The sequence below is a fragment of the Schistocerca americana genome, chromosome 2 (assembly GCF_021461395.2).
Source record: "Schistocerca americana isolate TAMUIC-IGC-003095 chromosome 2, iqSchAmer2.1, whole genome shotgun sequence".
NCBI lineage: Eukaryota > Metazoa > Arthropoda > Insecta > Orthoptera > Acrididae > Schistocerca > Schistocerca americana.
Genome location: NC_060120.1, coordinates 458,123,188 through 458,142,390, shown reverse-complemented (window position 1 = coordinate 458,142,390; position 19,203 = coordinate 458,123,188).

Here is a 19,203-nt window from a genome sequence, read left to right as displayed (position 1 = left end):
TATTGTGCTGCAGCCTGCACGATATCAAAGTTCCCGCTCTGTGCAATCGAATTGTACTTGGCATTGCAAATTTTATATTAAACTTCTTAACTAAGCTTTTTTTCTTCGAGGAAAGGATATTTTTATTTTATGTTGGAACAAAAGGTGCATTTGCGTGTAGACATAACAGCAGTGTTCACACAAATGACAACACACCGCATCAACTGCGAAGAAGACTACATAAACATTGTAGTCTGTCTTCTCTGCCCACAGAAACCGCTAAAATGTTGTAAGAATAAGTGGGATAAGAGTCGATCCGGCACAACTCACTGCAAGAAATTCCAAAAAAATTATTTGCTTTTTAAATTAGAAAGACAGTGTCAAGAATATTCAGAACATATTTGCGTCCCAGCTAAAATTCCGGTGACGTGGGAAACAGAAGCCAAAAAAGGGACTGTCCCGTTTTCTTTACGAGACGAATTCCAGCCGGCAAGTGTGTTTATTCTGTTCACTGATAACAGAGAGACAGGCGACCATGAAATTAAATTTTTGTGCGTTGTCGTTCTTTCATAGCACCGTTACGTCCAGTAATCCGAGTTGGTCCGTTCATCACTCCGTGTTTAAAGGAAAACTCTTTGCGCTCGTGTGCCGCGTTTAAAGTAAGAAGCTTCGTGCTCATGTGCGGTGTAGTACGACTGGAAATGGATACAGTGTTTCTTTCTTTCCTTTTACAATTTTTTCTTTTCTTTTTTGACTGTTGGTTGTCAATTTTGTAACAGTGAATAACATGAATAACAGTGAAAAAAGTAAATGTGCAAAATTAGGTGCGGTGGCATTTAGGAAATTATCGCAGGAAAGGCGAGAACGAGAAGCCAGTGTTCTAAAAACGCTTGGAAGAGTAGATAAATTTTTCGCAAAAAATGTTGCTGGTTCGACTTCGAGTTCAAGTAGTATGGATGACATTTTTGGAACTGCAGCTTTTGCAAAAGAAGTAAATACAGACGAAACAAAAGTTAAAAATGAAGAAAAGCAAATTGTTCATGATTTCGAGTTTGACGAAAAACTAAGTGTCGAGTCAGAGATTACAAAAAGAAATAACCTCGTTTGTGGTGATCCTGCAGAATGGTGTGTCAATGAATCAACAATCGACATTCTCCTACAACGTGGCACTAATCAAAATTGTAACGGTGATTTTTCCAACTGAAGAAGATGCATAGGTAATAAAAGCAGATATTTGAACAAAAATGTATTTTACCGTAAACTTTTAAATTGTGAATCAATTTTGCGTGATTTTCGAGTTTACTCCTGTATTACCGGTGCTATTTTTTGTGCACGATGTAAATTGTTAGGAAGTGAGGTCGCGATTTCTACTAATGGTATTGCAGATTGGAAAAATATTTCTAAGATTTTATCTCATCATGAGAATCCACTTGAACACAAAAATCCTGAGTTATCACTCTTAACAAGAAAAATGTCACTATGGAACAAAAGATAACCATTTCGAATCAGATGTTTGTAGTAGTGAAGAAGCTAACAAGTCGTGGACTTCCCCATCGTGGACACGTTGAAAGATTCCATTCATTACACAATGGTCAATTTATGATGTCTCTTGAACTTATAGTCGCGTTTGACCCTTTTCTCGCAGAACACATTGAACGATATGGAAATCCAGAGCAGGGACATACAAGTTACCTTTCTTCAACAATCTGTGAAAAATAATAGAGCTCCTTTATGAACGAATAAAAAGAATTATCATAAGTGAAATAAAATAGGCGAAATATTTCACTATAATAGTTGATTCTACTGTGGACATTTCACATATTGATCAATTATCTGTAACGTTAAGATATGAGAACGAGAATGGTGAACCTGTTGAACGTTTCCTTCTGTTTTTACCAAACCTGGGACACTAGTCCGAAAACTTAGCTGAGGCCGTACTAAAAGTCCTGTCTACAAATTCCAAATTCTGACTGTAGAGGCCAGTCATATGACAACGCAAGCAATATGTCAGGAACCTATACTGGTTTCCAGGCACGCATTAAAGAACGAAATCCGAAGGAGTATTACGTGCCTTGTGCAGCACATTCTTTGAATTTATTCGGCATTAGTGCTGCAAGCTGTTGGGAAGCATAATCATTTTTCAATGTAGTGCAAAAACTTTGTAATTTTTTTCTCTGCTTCTACACAACGCTGGGATAAACTTCTTTCTTTCATGAAGCCAGGAAGAAAAAACGGTACAAAGTTTATCAAAAACACGTTGGTCACCAAGAGTGAAGCATGTGCAAGTCTGTATGAAAACTGGGAGAGCGTTATCGGTGCCCTCACAATTATTGCCAATAATACGTTTGAAAAATCACTTGTGCGAAATGAGGCTTCAGCTTTATTGAAGCTACTCAGCAGACTAGAAACAGTATTCATGATGACAGTTTGGAAGACATACTCCACAGATTTAATAGTGTAAATTTGAAATTGCAAAGTGTAAATGTTGATACTAAAATAGTAAAAGAATTATATGAATCACTTTGAGGATTTATTGCATCTATTCGTGGCATGTTCAACTATTATGAAAATGAGTCCATGGAAATTGTGACTGATATAGACTTTGAATGCACCTATAAAAGAACACGAAAACGCAAACTTCATGATGACGAAGAAGTGGACTCTGAAGAAATTTTTCTGACTGGAAGGAAAAATTTAGAGTCGAAACATTTCTCCCAGTACTGGACAACTTGTACACCGAATTAGTCAGGAGGAAGGAAAGTTATAGAGCACTGTTGGACTCTTTTTAATAGTTTTCAGTAACCTTAAGAACAGTTCACCTGACGATATTGCTGAATGTGCAGCAAAACTTCAAGCGTCATATGTCATAGATTTAGAGCCTTCCTTTCCTAGTGACTGTGTACATCTTTCAGAACTTTTGAAATCTTTTGAGATTAGTGATATAGCAGTGGAAATGAGTAAATTGTTTACAAAAAGAGGGGTTACAGTCCGTGTTTCCGAATGTTGACATTACTCTTAGAATATTTCTGTGTATGGCACTTATAAATTGTTCATCAGAACGCTCGTTTTCGGCTCTTAAGGGACTGAAATCGTACCTACATTCTATTTTGTCTGAGGAGAGACTGTACGCCTTGTCCATTCTTCACATCGAAGCCGACCGAACTGATGACCGTCTGAACTATGTAGAATGATCAACGAATTTTATACAGTCAAAGCCATACGCAAACTTTGCTGACTGGTGAGTTTATTTATTTATTCATATTAGTTTTAAAAATTTAAAATTGTAATGTGATTTTTATTATAATTTAGAGCACATTCATTGGATATACAAACTACGTATTACCTGTTTGTTTTACAGTTTCCGATGGCAGAACGCGGAACTGAACCTCGCTTACGTACAGACGTGACCGAAGGCACCCGACAATAGTAAACAATACCCAATTACACAGGCCGCTCGGCGCTGTACAGTCACAAGTCACACTGATATTGTAGTATATTACAACTGATGCGTGTTCTTGGCGTCTGCTGAAATAGTTATTGCGGAGGTTTACGTTATCGGAGAGTATCTCAGATGATAAAGTGTTAATAAATAACATAGTTCAGTTCTGTCGCTAAATACGCAAAAGCTTTGCTAATGCCGTTAGAAAGAGCTATGGTTAGAGCAGTAGCTGCAGTACAAAACTGTTCAGCCCTTAGATGGATTAAAGGTATTGTGTACACTTATTATGCACCATCTAGCTTCACAGACTCTAATGCTTTACACGTTAACAATTAGATAATAAAGCAAATTTGATTTTTCCGCATTAGTCTGTAAAATTATGTAATAGCAAATCCAGTACTGTGTTTGTTTGTCTGTTTTTAGTTATCAGTTCATGCACCGAAATAGATTCACGTATTAATACCGAACGTGCTTTTTATCTGCTACACATGCAAGTTATTAGATCTTAAAACGACAGTTTAATTTTAATTTTGAACGCATCTTTGTAAAAGTACGTATTAATTTCTAATGTACGACACGTTAGCTTCAATTTTTAGATCGTATCACAACTTTTTTATATTTTCATTTTCAACTCTTTCGTGTAAAAGAACGTATTAAAAGTGAATGTATAACAAAAATGCGTTGTCTCGTACACGCTCAGCTGAATTTTTAGGCCATAAAACAAAAGTTATATTCCTTGTGCTCGTTTCTGTCGTCTTTCCGCTGCCGTACACCAAGTACATTTCAGGAACCATATTACATTTTGATTGAGCAAGACTAGACGGCTGACGCGTCCTTCAGGACAACGAATAGCAGAGTTCGGAAACAGTTCCCAGATCTCCCAACCAAAACAGCAATTTTGAAATGATCGTGTAATAGTTATTATTTAAAACATGTTCTTTTTGGGTGGGGGGAGGGGGGCATATAATATGGTATGTTTAGGGGCGCAAAATTTTTAAATCCGCCGCTGAACATACATCTGTCGTATACCACTCACAACGGAGTACATCACTGCAGCCAGGGCGCCACTAGACTGGCAGGCGGTGGCCAGTAAAGAGCAGACGTTGACAACTCGGCGGACAGGTGTTGCTGGTGTAATATGTATTTCTTCCTTAAAATCATTTATGTGCTTACATTACAGTGTGGCAACTAAAACGTGCAGGAAAATAAATCAAAGGCATGTTTTCAAAATTATTGCCAGTTAGTAATTTAGGTGGACTCTTATACAATGTACCTTTGTAGAATCTGAATTTGTATTTGGTACAATTACTACAAACTAATATATTATGTATCACTGAACACAGCGTTTAACAAATTACAAAAATCACAGACGCGTGTTCAAAGCCATTAAAATATCTAAAATTCTCCTTAAAAACATTAAGACAGATGTATGGTCTGAATAACTGTGAATATAATGTTTTAATCTGAGGTGCCAATGTAGTAATCTTCTAGTCTGTTACGTGCCTGCCTATTCATGAGAAAGAGTACTCTTACTGCTATTTTCGGACATACGCGTTAACTTGTATGTTTAGGTACGTTGCTTTGCAGGTGTTTTCTTTTACACTGTACCTGATATTGTGTATTACAATTGCTTTGTATCGTCTATAGTCACACTGTATAAATGAATCGTGTATTTTTAAAAGGACTTACGTCAACTGACACACATTTGTGGGAAACGAAAAAAGCTATTTAATTTGTATTACAGCTTTATATGGGGGTCTTCATTGGCACTGTTGTGTTATATGACGCAAGCATTATTGTAACACGAGAGACTGAATTTGTAATGTTTTATTTTGATAAGGTTATTATCATTAAAAGCTAGAAATAGATGCTTTTAAACGAAATACAAGGGAGAGAGAGAGAAATTGCACACTGCTTTGTATTCACATAAACATTATTTTGAGTGCATGCAATGTAATACGTACATTTCTACATACTACAGTACTAATGCATCGTTCTACAACAATGATCAGTGTATGACAGTCGGTTTACTATTTATTTTGGTTGCCGATGTTTACAGGCGTCTTCAAAATTTGTTCTTAGACAGGTAGGTTTTCAAAGGGGCTTGAGTTATCCCTGATGGTTCTTTACCTTTAAAACGTCTTAAATCATTGACTAATACCCGTACAAAAATAACATTGTTTTTCAGAATCCTATAGAATGTACACTAACTGACGGATTGATACCCCATTAATGTCAGTTCTTACCGTTCCAATTGTAGTAACTGAAGCAATGGAAACTCAACTGCAGCAGATTGTGAACTAATGCCCATTTAAAAATATGCTATTCAAATACCTTCCAGGTCTGAAGATGGTTACTTTTATCAACGATAACGGTTATGGAGAATAAAGGTTATTATTAGCGATATTGACAAATAAGTTTATCTTCACTAATGAAAAAATCATCAAATATTTAAATACGTGCCGTAAAAGCATCTATTATGTTATCGATTTACGGAAGAGCTGAATTACGCGAATATAAGTACATGCCGAGAAACAGAGCGTGCTTTTGACAATTCAGGAATGATATTTCTTCAGTAAGCCAGAATAGTTTTACTGTTGACAACACGTGACGAGTGGTGGCGCCCTCTACGCGCTCTATATAAACAGGACCTCCACGGCCTAGCAGCCAGTCGTAGACTCACCTCAGATGATGTTGCCCGCAGCTGGCAACGAAACGTCAGGGAGAAGTATTTCTACTATTGGACCACGGCCTCTTAGCCCGGAAGTTTTAATTACTGAAGACGCCGGACGTGAAAGCCTACACGTTACGATAAGTTATGGAAAATTTCCTGCAAGAAGATTTTATCAAATATCAGCCGCATTTTCACTTTCCATGGCGCGCGGATACCTGAGAGCTCTTGTCCCAGTTACACACCGCCGTTATTTTCAATGGTACTCATCAAATTCTGCCACGATTGGTCGTCCGTCCTTGAGGAACAATATTATTACACTGCAGAAATCAATCACGAGTATTTCTGAGTCTATTCAGGAGAATTGCCTTGATTGGTACGGCCTGCCAGCGCCGTGGAAATGAATCTCAGTTAAGGTTAGGTTCGGGTCGGATAACATCACGTGCTGCGAGAGCGGCAGCCGCATGAATGCGCCAATCAGCGCCAGATAACATCGGCCCCAGATAACAGAGTGCCGGCTGCGGGCGCCGGCGGCTGCCCGAGTTTTTAATTGGACGCCCGGCACACAAAAGCGAATGGAAAGGCGCGGAGCCCGGTTGACGCTGTCGGACGCGGCCAATGGCAGCTCTCCGCTCCCTCTGTTGCACGGTCCCTCTCTCTGGCGTTAACAGCCGACGCCACAATGGGACCCCGGAACGTCAGAGAGCCGACAGCGCTTGTGGCGAAAATTCTCGAGAGCTGAAGAGCAATGCCGAATATATACCCTTAGTTTTAGCAATGTGTTTGTACGAGTGTTGATAGGGTGTAAAAAGGACACGTATGATGACAAATTTGCGTCACCAGTTGCAGCTGCATAAACCAAAACCATATTTGGCCGGCCAGTGTGGTCGAGCGGTTCTAGGCGCTTCAGTCTGGAACCGCGCAACCGCTACGGTCGCGGGTTCGAATCCTGCCTCTGGCATGGATGTGTGTGATGTCCTTAGGTTAGTTAGGTTTAAGTAGTTCTAAGTTCTAGGGGACTGCTGACCTGAGATGTTAAGTCCCATAGTTCTCAGAGCCATTTGAACCATTTTTGAAAAGTATTTAAACCGACAAACTCTGGGAGGTTGCAGGGGACATCAAAACAAATATTTTTCCCTAATGTCATTTTTTCCTATGAGGAGTATTTAAACCAGTAGAGGAAGATTCCTCTGGCGGCAAATTAATTAAACCAACAAACACTTCCATTTTTTTATGACCAAGAAACAACACATTAACACAATCCAATTTCAATTACTATAGATTTTCTAAAGTGCCTCCATTGACACGTAAACAAAGGTTACACCGTCGGGTCATGTTCTGTCTGACTCGGGCAAAAACCCCTGCTGCTGCTACTATCCGGTCAACCAGATCCTCTTCTGATGCAACAGGAGTTGCGTAAATAAGGTTGCGCATCTCTCCCCACACATAAAAGTCCGAAAGGGACAAATCTGGGGGTCGAGCAGGTCATGGCACAGGACCACCGCTGCCAATCCACGGTTCTGGGAACCGTCGGTCCAGGAATCGACGAATACGACGACTGAAATGTGCCGGCGTCCCGTCATGTTGGAACCACATGCATTGTCTTGTAGGGAGCAGCTGCCCAATGGAACAGTCCCTAACAACACCGACCCACACATTAACGAAGAACCGCACTTGATGAGCGCTAGTAACTGGCATGTCGGTTATCCTCACTCCAAACATCCGAATTGTGCATGTTGAAGACTCCATCACGCCTGAACGTTGCTTCATCTTTAAACAACACAGAGGATGGAAATATAGGATGCATTTCACGCTGTTCCAGGTACCACTGCGAAAACTGTGCTCTGGGTGGATAATCAACTGGTTCCAGGTTGTGGACACGGTGTAAGTGAAATGGACGTAACACTTGCTCTCGAAGGACTGTTATTACATTCGTCTGATTCGACCCCATGTTACGTGCAGTTGCACGAGTGCTGATTGAAAGATTCCGCTCCACATACTGCAAGACAGCTTCCCCAAATCACAGCGTTCTTACCGTGCGACGGCGTCCCTGTCCAGGTAATCTGCTAAATGACCCGGTCTCACGCAGACGTTGCCACCCAGCAGCAAAGGTCGTACAGTATGATGCCGGATACGGCGATTGGGATATTGTTGTTGATAAACCCGCTGTGCAGCTCGTCCGTTGTGGTGCGCTACGTAGTACGCACCAACCATATCAGTGTACTCACTCCAGCTGTATTCCTCCGTTAGTAAAGAGAGACAATGCACTTCTACACTTGTGGATAGCAGTTGCCTACAACTAAAGAGCGTAATATGCCCTCTAACAACTGAAGATCGTAATACGGCCTCTAACAACTGAAGAGCGTAATACGGCCTCCACCAATTTAAATAATCCTCTTAGGAAAAAATGACATTAGGGAAAAATATTTGTTTTGATGTCCCCGACAACCTCCAGAGTTTGCCGGTTTAAATACTTTTCACCCTGTATATTAACGGTGTGGTCAGAACAGTAAGTTGAGTGAAAAATAAACAGTCAGGACCAAGAAAAATTAATCCCCACTAGGAGCCATAGTGCTAGTACAGTGCAACACATACTCTAGCCCTCTTAATGGACTCAGTTTCCTGAGCGAGAGAGTGTAGTATCCGTAGAGTATAAATATCTATGGAGAGAGCATAGCTAACTGTGCATGTTCTCAACATCAAACTGGGTAATGAGACGTCGCTGCTTGTCTGCAATTTGTGGTAACAGCGAAACTTTAATATTACACGTATTCACCTGTTTTTACATACGTTTCTGCACTTTTAGTAGCAATATCAGCCATGGTGCAGTATTGTTGTTGCTAAGCATGTAATGTGAAAGGAGGACCAGTTACTTCTCATACATACTTACAATAAATCTCTAATAGTGAGTATCATATTGATGTGAGGCGCTTTATATGTCTAAAAATGTCGATACGCGTTATTATAATGTCTTGTATTGCAGAGCAAATTTATAAGATTCTTTTTTTTTTGCCCATGTTTTTAAGAGAGAAATGCAAGATAAATTTGCAAGTCGTTTAAGCTGCCAGTCATTGTTTAAGTATTCGTGCTATGTTCATTTGCAGATAAAATTTGTATAAGACAGTGTGAGTAAAATCCTGCAGTTTATTCAGGACCTAAAACCCTTGTGTGTATCTACACTCCTGGAAATGGAAAAAAGAACACATTGACACCGGTGTGTCAGACCCACCATACTTGCTCCGGACACTGCGAGAGGGCTGTACAAGCAATGATCACACGCACGGCACAGCGGACACACCAGGAACCGCGGTGTTGGCCGTCGAATGGCGCTAGCTGCGCAGCATTTGTGCACCGCCGCCGTCAGTGTCAGCCAGTTTGCCGTGGCATACGGAGCTCCATCGCAGTCTTTAACACTGGTAGCATGCCGCGACAGCGTGGACGTGAACCGTATGTGCAGTTGACGGACTTTGAGCGAGGGCGTATAGTGGGCATGCTGGAGGCCGGGTGGACGTACCGCCGAATTGCTCAACACGTGGGGCGTGAGGTCTCCACAGTACATCGATGTTGTCGCCAGTGGTCGGCGGAAGGTGCAGGTGCCCGTCGACCTGGGACCGGACCGCAGCGACGCACGGATGCACGCCAAGACCGTAGGATCCTACGCAGTGCCGTAGGGGACCGCACCGCCACTTCCCAGCAAATTAGGGACACTGTTGCTCCTGGGGTATCGGCGAGGACCATTCGCAACAGTCTCCATGAAGCTGGGCTACGGTCCCACACACCATTAGGCCGTCTTCCGCTCACGCCCCAACATCGTGCAGCCCGCCTCCAGTGGTGTCGCGACAGGCGTGATTGGAGGGACGAATGGAGACGTGTCGTCTTCAGCGATGAGAGTCGCTTCTGCCTTGGTGCCAATGATGGTCGTATGCGTGTTTGGCGCCGTGCAGGTGAGCGCCACAATCAGGACTGCATACGACCGAGGCACACAGGGCCAACACCCGGCATCATGGTGTGGGGAGCGATCTCCTACACTGGCCGTACACCACTGGTGATCGTCGAGGGGACACTGAATAGTGCACGGTACATCCAAACCGTCATCGAACCCATCGTTCTACCATTCCTAGACCGGCAAGGGAACTTGCTGTTCCAACAGGACAATGCACGTCCGCATGTATCCCGTGCCACCCAACGTGCTCTAGAAGATGTAAGTCAACTACCCTGGCCAGCAAGGTGGATATACACTGTACTAGTGCCGACATTGTGCATGCTCTGTTGCCTGTGTCTATGTGCCTGTGGTTCTGTCAGTGTTATCATGTGATGTATCTGACCCCAGGAATGTGTCAATAAAGTTTCCCCTTCCTGGGACAATGAATTCACGGTGTTCTTATTTCAATTTCCAGGAGTGTATGTACTTCTGCATGAGACAGTTTTCTACATTATATAATTTTTGTATTGTAGTTTCCCGAAAGATGAACAGAGAATCAAAATATGGCTCCACAAAGCTGTGAAGAGCTTTTTCGCCACAGTGTCATAGCTCAGTTCCACTTTACTTGCATTTTTTCTGTTGCGGGAAAAGAAGTGACAGCCAACAATACCTTTTTAGGTTTTATATTGCACTTATTCGTGTTATCTGATTAATTACATCACAGTGGCACTGTATTGGGCGCCGTAGCATGACAGGAAAGGGGGGGGGGCATGAAATGAAAGAATTTCGTCCCTACAAAATATTCAGATTTAAAACTATTCCAGATCCAGCTATTAAATTGTTAAGATGTCTATAAAACGCATATACAAAGTTTCAGGATACTTGCTGATGATGGTCTGTTCCAGCGAAGTAATATCACTCAAAATAGGCTAAGCGCTATGCGGACTAACATGTGCCATCCCAATTCCACGTGATTTGAGCAGAAAGAGATGTTCCGGACAGATTTCTCGTTCTGCGCATTAGGATGCTCACTCCATAGATATTTATACTCTATGGTAGTATCGTCCAGAGATCGCGGTGCCACACCAGAGATGGCAAAGGAAATCGATACCACAGGCCACAGCGAGGGCTCGCTGCAAACCGCAATTGCGAATCGGAGGCGCTCCACAGGACCACGCTTCGGCTCTACGCTTAGCAGCGCCATCTCTCTGAGGTCAATATAGTGTCGAGCATGCAAGGAACTCATCCCAGTTCGAGACGTCGGCTTCGGCAGTCAACATCCAAGTTAGAACCGATGGGTATTTAGAGTTACAGAGTACTGTTGTAAATGTCGAACACTGTACCTGAAGAGAATAGTTTTTCAGTCTGTGCATCAAGTGCTTTCATAGTGATTGAGAGTTTTAAATTATCCAGTAATCATGCGGCAAAAGAGTGGAAAATCTTTCATTCATGTAATAAAGTGAAATAATGTTTCATGTGTTCTAGATGGTTGTGCCATCTCACCTAGCAGTCAATGAACCAACGATTATGGTTGAAAGAATGTGCACTGGTGTCCAAAATTAAAGTAACAAACCGAAATTTTGCAAGGTTGCGTTTATTTTGCCACAAAACAGTATAAACAAGTGATAGCAAAGAAGAAACAACGTAGAGAATACAGGACGTAAACAATTGCAACATACATAACAGTAGACGAAAACGTTCTTAATTTTTTCCAACTAAGCGGATATGAACACACACTGCGGCCACCACTTAATGTGCTCGCTATGAGGTGTGACCACTCCTGGCAGCAATACAGGCCTGACAACGACGGAGCGTGCTTTGATTAACGTCATCAGTGTCATGGTGAGGCAATAACGCCCATTCTTCCTCCAGAGCTGCTCGCAAGTCATGGAGAATGGTTGGTGGGTGTTGAAGTGATGCAGCCCGTCACCCTAGTGCATCCAAGACAAGCTCTATGGGATTCAAATGGGGAGATCGAGCAGACCACGCCATGTGTGCAGTATCTTCCGTTTCCAAGAAAACGTCAACCGCTCGTTCTCTGTGAGGTCAAGCACTATCGACCATCAATACAAGTCTGGGCACACAGCACCTCGCAACAACCGTACATGAGGTCCCAAGACAACGATACCTGAGAGCAGTTAAAACTTTCCAATTAACCCATACAATCTCATCAGGGGGTGTTCGAGTGGTTGACACAATGTCTGCTCACGCCATTAGCAATCCTCCTCAACATCGGTCTCTTTACGCAATGTTCGGGGCTCTAAATCGTATTGCCGGCCGCAGTGGCCGAGCGGTTCTAGGCGCTTGAGTGTGTAACCGCGCGACCGCTACGGTCGCAGCTTCGAATCCTGTGTCGGGCATGGGTGTGTGTGACGCCCTTAGGTTAGGTTTAAGTAGTTCTAAGTCTAGGGGACTGATGACCTCCGATGTTAAGTCCCATAGTGCTCAGAGCCTTTTGAACCATTTCTAAATCGTATTCAGATGGGAATCCGTAGGGAATCACTCTCCAGACCAAATCGGGACCCATCTGTGAAAATCATGTTGGCCCACTGTTCGACTGTCCAGATGGACTACACTCCAGACGTTCCCTTCTGTGAAGACGCGTAAGAGGCACACATACAGCAGGTTTCCGACAATAACGGCCATTCTGTCGAAATCTTCTCTACACCGTTTACCTCGACACAACATGTTCAGTGGATGCTGGGAGGGCAGACGCCATCCACTGTGCAGACTAAAGCAGTACTGTCGTGGCCTTACAGCCAGATAACGGTCCTCTCTTTCTGATCTCGCACGTGGTCGGCCCTGTCCTGGTCTTCAGGATACAGTTTCTGTCTTTATAAACTTTCGTCACAACCGAGAAACGACAGAATGATCCACTTTAAGCCATTGGGCCACCTTAGTTCGCACTGTCCTGCTTCCATTCTTCCTATGGACCTCCGCCGCAGAGACTCTGGTGCCATAGTGCACCTTCTGTGACTGTGTATACACCGACTGTGCATGTGGGACTACTCGACAAACTCTACTCCGTTTGATAGGTGCCCTGACGTCATCGTTGGCGTGATTTTCCGTTGACCGAAATGCCATCTATTGACAGTTTGCATTATTACAACCTCAATTAGACACAGGACGGGGAAATACGGGTTTGTTGCTTTAATCCTGGTTCATGTTAAATGTACCTTGTCCAAGATGCTACTCCTGGCGGGTGAAAAATGAATGTGCGCAACGGAAAATAATAAATGCTAAAATGAAGAATTGGCCCTGTCTGACTACCCCCTGAAGCAGATCTCGGGATCTCTTAATGATGATATTTCCTCCTTCTTGCTCTTTAACATATAAATTGCAACATAAACATAAATGGACGATTAAGGGAACTAGTAACTATAAAATGATAAATCCTGTTTCTGCTTATACATTTATTGTAGATTAAAACCCCTTTATATTACAACTGTTTATATATCAATGTCCACTGGACATAAATAGATACAAATGAATTTCCTTACCAATAGGATTGATCAGTTGCCCGAATCTGCCCCTTTTTCGTCTAAGCAATCTAATATAAATAACGCTAGACGACTGACAACATCTATGTACGAAACTCTAGAAAACACTACTTTCAAAGATGATATACAGTGGTGTGGAACCTCAGTGGAAATAAAATTTACGTGATCACTGCTGTTTAACTTTATAGCCCTAATAAGTCGAAACCATTAGCAATATCACTGTATGTGCAGCGTCAGGGTGTCCGAATGATAGTTCTCGTACAGGTCTGCGACGACGGAAGAACTCCAGCCACAAAATATATTAAAAACACTCATTCAGACACTAGGATGGCACAAGACGGTCCTCTGACTAGTATAAACTAATACTGTCTTCGCCTCCCTGTGTTCTACAGACGAGAAAAACGAACTCCCAGCCACAAGGACGGAGTTCAAATAACGTCTCAACGTGAATATAGGCAGAAGAAGTGCTCAGAATGAGCTTTTCACTCTGCAGCGGAGTGTGCGCTGATATGAAACTTCCTTGCAGATTAAAACTGTGTGCTGGGCCGAGACTCGAACTCGGGACCTTTGCCTTTAGCGGGGAAGTGCTCTACCAACTGAGCCACCCAAGCACGACTGACGCCCCGGCCTCACAGCTTTACTTCTGGTAGAGCACTTGCCCGCAAAAGGCGAAGGTCCCGAGTTCGAGTCTCGACCCGGCACACAGTTTTAATCTGCCAGGAAGTTTCAGAAGAAGTGCTCTGTATCACTGAACCCTGCATACCCAACGACGACTCCCAACCCGGAGGAGAAGTCCAGAATCGTATAAGTTCGCCAAGGTACAGTACCTTCCCGTTCTAACTATAAAATCTCCTGAGATCAAAGACAGCGAGTCCGTCTGTACCAAGAAAACTGATAATGAGAGACCATCAAACTCGGGTGCTCAAAGCAGAAGACCTCTTCTCTCCAAGGCTGGCTTCCCAGCAAAACTCGGCTCCCCTCCCTCGTAAAATCAGAAGACGAATCATATTCTCGAAACCACGGAACATTCTCCCTCTCTACAGATTCTTCCGAACGCTGACCAAACATATTTTAGTCTTTTGTCGTCCAGCGCGGAAAGTTTGCAAGAATATACCTATAATCATACAATGGTACGCTTCTCAGAGTAAAAATCCTCGGAAATAACCCAGCCTGCGATTTCCGAGGTAACGCTTCCTCGTTCCTCTGTGCTGCATCCAAGATATAACCAGATAAAAGTCAGATAGGTCTGATGTATGATATTGGTGTCTGTTTTCACACCATTACACCATCACTTGTTTACATTAGTTACAGTAGTTTCTGGTTCCTTTACTGTACATCTATATATTCTTTTTGTCTAACATGCCTGTATGTTACTCTGACATATTACATATTTATTTCTTTGTATATTGTGACATAGTTATTTGTCTGTATCTGGTTCCTGACTCATTTTTTGTTTTCATACTTACTGTTTGCCTTCATTGCTGTCCTGATTTTTCCTACCTTAATGTTTTATATTTAATGTGTGATGTATATGTATATAATGTTGTACAGAATACATATTTGTCTTATTATATTCCCTGTATATGTTCTATGGTAACTGCTTTATATTCATTACATGATTTATGGATATTTTTACATCTTCATTTTGTCCACCTTCTGTGGATATTATATTTTGGTGTGTTATATATACCTGCGTACGTTCACATACAGATTTTTGTTTTTGTCTGGTTCTTCTGATTATTTTTGGATACATATGAGACAGCTGTTTGCCTTCATTTCGTCTTGATGATCCCTGCCTCAGTATTTTGTATTTACTATATGACATAGACACATATTTACATTTTCGCTTTGACCCCTTTGCCTAGATTCTCTGGCTTGTCGCTCGCAAGGTATACTTGTCATACAGATGCACAATTCTTTGGTTCTGTCACTTCCTGATTTCACTGAATACACCTTTCCATATACATATGATACTCTGCAGTTATTGCCATACGCGTTTGTAGATTTACTTCAGGAATTGTGCCACCAAACTACCCACCAGCTTATCCACACATCATGTATATGTTGGCTGTTGGCAAATGTTTGCTGTAAATTATCTTGGGCACAACTGATCTTAGAATTTTATACCGGCCTCTTAGCTGTCTGTTTGTCAACATGAATATGTTATCATTGTTGTTTCCTAACGCAGGGGCCTGAAGATGGAGTAATGAAACACTGAAACTGGTTGCATAAATAAATTAAATAGAAAGGAAAGGGCTTCCAGTGGGTTAATTTTCATATTTAATGTTACTCAGTACACCGCCGACAGCGGTGATATCATTCTAAACCGGAGCAATGCCTGGATAAATAAGCTGTACTACGTTTATCTTCTTCTCCTCCGGCTTATGCTTTATTATTATTATTGTTATAACAGTAAATATTGCAAATGTGTTCACTTTACTGGATTTCTTATGTTAATATTGGTCAGCCACTTCCCAAGTGATTAGGACAGCATGACGTATCGGTTGACAGTTCGTGAAGACCCCAGTACAGTGGCTTCAAGTAGTTTGCAGATGGACATTATATGAATTACAGTGTTCTTCAAGTGCCCACCAACGTCTTTTCACACTGCTCCCACTGTGCCGAGAATCAGTGGGACCACATTCACTAATGTACGTCAGAGTCGCTGTAGTTCGATTTTCAAGTCCTCTTGTCTGGCAAATTTTCGAAGTAGTTTCTCGGCGATTCTGCTGTCAACTGGGATGACAAATTCAATAATCCACACTTTCTCTGCAGTTGTAATGTTTGGTGTATTGTACTCCTGAGATGGATTTGTCTGAATTTGGAAGTGTCACAGTATTATCGTATGTTCGTTTTTGACAACATTTCTGGCTCGTGGTCCCACCGGTTCCTTGTCACCCGCAGATGGTAGTTTCGGCTTAAGTTCCGGTGGATCATTCATGCCACGTCATTGCGCCTGTGCTCACAATCAGTCAGAGTGGTCTTTTGAAACGAGTCAAGGTATCGACAGTTGTTTACTCAGCTCCTTCCTGAATTCTGGCTTTGATGGCGTTAGCTCTGATGATTCCAGCAATAGTCAGTTCTTCAGTTTCCTCCTTTATGGTTTTGTTGGTCAGCCAAGACCAGGTCTTTCTATACGAAATTTAATGTAAATCTTATCCGAAAACTGTGCTCTCAGTGTTTTATTGTGCAGACTGTCAGTCCGGCACTGGGGTGGAACTTCTGGTATTGATTCTTGGTTTGCTGTGCTGTAAGAAGCTTTCTGATGTTGACTTCAGTCAGAGCTGTTTCTTGGCTATCATTCACATCGTGTGCACGCGCATCTTTCTGTTCTTCCACTACGTCTCTCACTTGGCAGAGTCCCCTATCGCCTGCTTGCCTGAACAAGTACAGCCTGTCGAGGACACTGTGAAGGTGCAGTAGAAAGCAAATTATAAGGATTTTTCATATTTACCTTTCCAGATGATCTATCTTCACCTGTGTCCAGTTAATTGTAGTTAACAATGCGTAAAGTGTATCTAATGAGGGGTATGGTATAGCTCTCGATTTCCACCATTCAGTTTCTCCAAATTTTTCTTTTGATCACACTTTTTACATGCCTATGCTTGAGGTTGTTCAGCTGCAAAAATCCTAGGTATTTGTAGGCTTTTGGCTGGTGGCACCTGATGGCTTGTCGATGCCTTCACTTTCTGAGATGTTGTCCTTCTTGAGTGCCAGAGTGGAGCACTTGCTTACGCCGGGGTGCTTTCTGATACCATTGCTGAAGATTTCGACTGTATCCCTCAGAGATTCTGACTGTATTCGTCAGAGCTTAGATTTAAATTTCAGATTTTCATAGAGCTTTAGGGAACCCATGTACAGCAAGTGTGATACTTTTGGAGAATTATTATTACTATTATCATTATTATTATTAGTAGCAGTATTTTCTTCTTGTATTCTTCCAGATTGAAGATGGAACAATTACTTCCCGTTTCTACCCCTTTTATTCGTTTTTCACATGACTTCTCCCTGAGGATTGTAATGCAAGATTTTCGACAACATCTAATAATTAATTTGCGTAGTGTATTTAAAACGATTCGTTTCAATCATTACGATTTATTGTGCAAATGATCCGTCGAACATGAAACTAACAGGATATGTTCTTGTAAATTAAGTTTGCTTTGTATTATTTTTCTTCTATTTTAGTGGTATTTTAGATTTTATAAACTCTCCTATAGACATCTGCCGATGCGAGGATCATCTAGTCATAAGTTTTTATTCGTTTAAGGTATTTCTTCCTTGAGTCCCTGGACTGAGACGTATGTAATGCAGAAGAAGCTGCCATTACTGAAGGAAATATCATTTTTTGTCTTTTATCAATCACTTTTTGAAACGTGTTGCAGTCGTGCCAGATATACGCGGCAAGCAGTTAGGGAAAGATGTGGCAAGGCCTGGCCCACATACTGGCAGCTCGGAGTAACGTCGTGCATCTCTGCCACACGTACTACTCCAGAATCATTTAATACGCTAACTGTTTGGTATAATTCTGAAAAAAATACACAAAATAAAATTACCTGAGTCGGAACAAGGCCCCCGGAGTAGACAACATTGCATTAGAACTACTGAAAACCTCGGGAGAGCCAGTCCTGACAAAACTCTACCATCTGGTGAGAAAGATGTATGAGACAGGCGAAATACCCTCAGACTTCAAGAAGCATATAATAATCCCAATCCCAAAGAAAGCAGGTGTTGACAGATGTGAAAATTACCGAACTATCAGTTTAATAAGTCACAGCAGCAAAATACTAACACGAATTCTTTACAGACGAAAGGAAAAAATTGGCAGAAGCCGACCTCGGGGAAGATCAGTTTGGATTCCGTAGAAATGTTGGAACACGTGAGGCAATACTGACCCTACGACTTATCTTAGAAGAAAGATTAAGGAAAGGCAAACCTACGTTTCTAGCATTTGTAGACTTAGAGAAAACTTTTGACAATGTTGATTGGAATTCTCTCTTTCAAATTCTGAAGGTGGCAGGGGTAAAATACAGAGATCGAAAAGCTATTTACAATTTGTACAGAAAGAAGATGGCAGTTATAAGAGTCGAGGGGTATGAAAGGGAAGCAGTGGTTGGGAAGGGAGTGAGACAGGGTTGTAGCCTATCCCCGATGTTATTCAATCTGTATATTGAGCAAGCAATAGAGGAAACAAAAGAAAAGTTCGGAGTAGGTATTAAAATCCATGGAGAAGAAATAAAAACTTTGAGGTTCGCCGATGACATTGTAATTCTGTCAGAGACAGCAAAGGACTTGTAAGAGCAGTTGAATGGAATGGACAGTGTCTTGAAAGGTGGGTATAAGATGAACATCAACAAAAGCAAAACGAGTATAATGGAATGTAGTCGAATTAAGTCGGGTGATGCTGAGGAAATTAGATTAGGAAATGAGACACTTAAAGTAGTAAAGGAGTTTTGCTATTTGGGGAGCAAAATAACTGATGATGGTCGAAGTAGAGAAGACTGGCAATGGCAAGGAAAGCGTTTCTTAAGAAGAGAAATTTGTTAACATCGAGTATTGGTTTAAGTGTCAGGAAGTCGTTTCTCAAAGTATTTGTATGTAGTGTAGCCATGTATGGAAGTGAAACGTGGACGATAAATAGCTTAGACAAGAAGAGAATAGAAGTTTTCGAAATGTGGTGCTACAGAAGAATGCT